Source organism: Muscardinus avellanarius (genome assembly GCF_963383645.1).
Source record: "Muscardinus avellanarius genome assembly, chromosome: 8".
NCBI lineage: Eukaryota > Metazoa > Chordata > Mammalia > Rodentia > Gliridae > Muscardinus > Muscardinus avellanarius.
This window is the reverse complement of record NC_137794.1, coordinates 14,862,638-14,865,937: the sequence shown is the minus strand read 5'-3', so window position 1 is coordinate 14,865,937 and position 3,300 is coordinate 14,862,638.

Sequence of the window (3,300 nt, the reverse complement as noted above, 5' to 3'; positions counted from 1 at the left end):
TCAACACAGAGACCTAAGTAACTTGTCTATGGTAGCAGAGCTAGGAAGTGGTAGGCTTGGAGTTCCAATCCAGGCATTCTGGTCATTGGAAGACTAAGACGGGAGGAGCACAAGATCAAGGCCAGCGTGTAGTTACTTAATGAGGTCCTGTTTCAAAATAAAAAATAAAAAAGGGGTGGGGTGTAGCTTAGTGTAGAACACCCTTAGGCTCAATCCCCAGCACCACAATAAATAAGTACGTATAAGCCAAACATGGTGGCGCATGCTTGTAACCCCAATACTTGAGAGGCTGAGACAGGGGGATCGCAGGTACGCAGCCAACCTCAGTTACTTAGTGAGGCCCTCCACAACTTACTGAGACCCTGTTTCAAAATAAAGAATAAAAAATAGTTCTGGGGATATAGCTTGTAGGTAGAATGCCCCTTGTTTCCATGCCCAGTAACACACACACACACACACACACACACACACACACACACACACGTAAATATGCAAAAACAAACCCAGGCACTCTGGTCCTCCCCATACCTGAATTCCTAGGAAGAGCCCAACAATTCAGATTTAATGAGAATATGACATATTCCAGCTCCTATCTACCTGGGCCCCTCAATCCCCAGTTCCACAATACATACATACATACATACATACATACATACATACATAAGGAAGCCAGGCCTGGTGGCGCATGCTTGTAATCCCTACATTCCAGAGGCTGAGACCTGGAGAATCATGGTTCACGGGCAGCCTCAGCTACTTAGTGAGGCCCTTTGCAACTCAGTGAGACCCTGTTTCAAATTAAAGACTAAAAAATAGGGCTGGGGGTGTAGCTTACAGGTAGAATAACCCTGGGTTCCATCCACAGTACTGCAAAAATGAATGAATGAATGAATGAATGAATAAATAAATAAATAAATCCCTAATTTCTCATGAGTGCCTGAATGCAGGGCTGAGATGCTGGCTCTCACTTGGCCTTCCCAGTATGGTCGTACTGATTACAATTCCTTTCTGGTTTTTCACCATTACCTTTTCTGTTTGTTTTCTGAGGCACGTGCTCAGATCTGGTTGATTGGGACCCCCGGAGTCAGCTTCTGGCTTAGGACTTTGGTAACAGGAGGACTGCTTGACACCTTACAGGGGGAAACCACGCTCTGCTTTCAGGAAGAAAGGGGGAAGGCAAAGAGTTCCTGTGCCTGTTGTTTCTTAACCGCCTTCAGCTCAAAATAATTCTCATGTCGAAATGACAGTAATTAGCCGGGTGTGTTGGTGCACGCTTGTAATCCCCGTGCTTGGGAGTCTGAGACAGGAGGATCGCACAGGTTCGAGGCCAGCCTCAACTACTTAGCGAGGCTGTCAGTAACTTAGTGAGACCCTGTTTCCAAATAAAGTATAAAATAGGTCTGGGAGTATAGCCCGGAGGTAGAAAGCCCCTGGGTGCCACCCCAGTACCATACACACAAAAAAAAAGAAATGACAATAATTTGGAGTGGCAGATTCTCTCTCCCACAGTGCCAAACAATTGCTAGAAACAGAAGGGTGGAAAAGAAAGGAATAGTTATTGGAGGTCCTTATCAGAAAATTCTTCTCAAATTTAGATCCTTAGACATATTCTCTATGATCTCTTAGGATTTTCTTTTCCTTCTTTTCTCGTTTGCCCAAAATTTGCTATTTTAGCTTTAATGTTTTTCTCCAAAGTTGGGAATTGAACTCAGGGCCTCGCATGCTAGACAAGGGCCTCCAGCTTCCTCAGCCTCATTTGAGCCTTTGTAAAGTGTGTAGTTCGGGGGCATTAATTACTTTCAGTTGTGCAGTCCTCATCATCCACCTCCATATCTTTTCTCATATTGCAAAACTGAAACTCTATACACATTAAACACCAACTCTCCTTTCACTCTTCCCCCCGTCTCTGGCAACCACAATTCTATTTTTCTATCCCTAGGAATCTGACTGTGCTAGGCACCTTGTATAATCAAATTATACAGCGTTTGTCCTTTTGTGACAGGACTCTTTTCACCCTTCACAAATAATATCTTTTCATTTCATTCATTTTCTAGCATGTGTCTAAATTTTCTCCTTTTCAAGGCAGAATAATATTCTATTGTACGTCTACATCACATTTTGTTTGTGCATTTATCTATTGATGGAAACCTGTGTTACTTTCAATTTTGGGCTATTATGAATAATGCTCCTATGAACGTGGTTAAACAAATATTTGTTTGAAGTCTTGCTTTAAATTGTTTTGTGTATATACCGGGAAGAGAAATTCCTAGATCATATTATGATTCTATTTCTCATTTTTTGAAAATCAACACTGTTTTTCCCAGTGGTTACGCCATTTTTACGTTTATACCAGCAATACACAAGGGTTACAGTTCCTCCATATCCTTGATAACATTTTTTATTTTCTGTTTTGTTTCTAATAATATCCTAGTGGGTATAAAGTGGTATCTCATTATGTGGTTTCTCTTTGTGTGTTTGTGTGGTGCTAGGGATTGAACTCAGAAGCATTCTACTGCTGAGATCCCCCACCCCCAAGCCCTACTTTATTTTTTGTTTGGAAACAGGGTCTTGTTAAGTTGATGTCAGCCTCACTGAATTGCTGAGGCTGGCTTCAAGTCTGTGATCCTGCAGTTTCAGCCACCTAAATACTGGGATTACAGGTGTGTGGCACCACGCGCAGCCTCACTGTGGTTTCTAATTGTAGTTCCCTTATGATTAATGATGTTGAGCCTCCTTTTATGTGCTTATTGGCTATTTCTATATATTCTTTGGAGAAATGTCTCTTCAATTTGTTTGCCCATTTATTGTTTTTTTTTTTCTTCCTTTTTTTTCCCCCTTGCAGTACTGGGTATTGAGCCCAGAGACATTCTACCTCTAAGCTACACCCCAGCCCTGTTTCTTTCTTCTTTTTTTTTAATAAAAAAATTGTATTTACTTAGAAGCATTCAGAATGTCAACAAAAACAGCCACAACATTTTTTTTTTTGCAATTAGAGTGGTATTCAGTTAACAGAACAACAATTATTTCGTATAAGCTGCATCAGACAACTGAAGATGAAAAAGCTACCGTCCCCATATATAACTAATTTGTGCTGTGTACCAAGAACCTGCTTTAAATTTCCATGCCAATTTACACCCCCCCCCCATAATATACCAGGCAAGGTTAGTGGCTATTGAAAATACCACCAGGACAGGGCTATCTAAAGACACATTCGGTAGTGTGTTAACTATACAAAAAAAAAGACACTGTACAGCTTAAAAACAAATCATTTTTGTGTGTGTGTGTGTGTGGTACTGGGGTTTC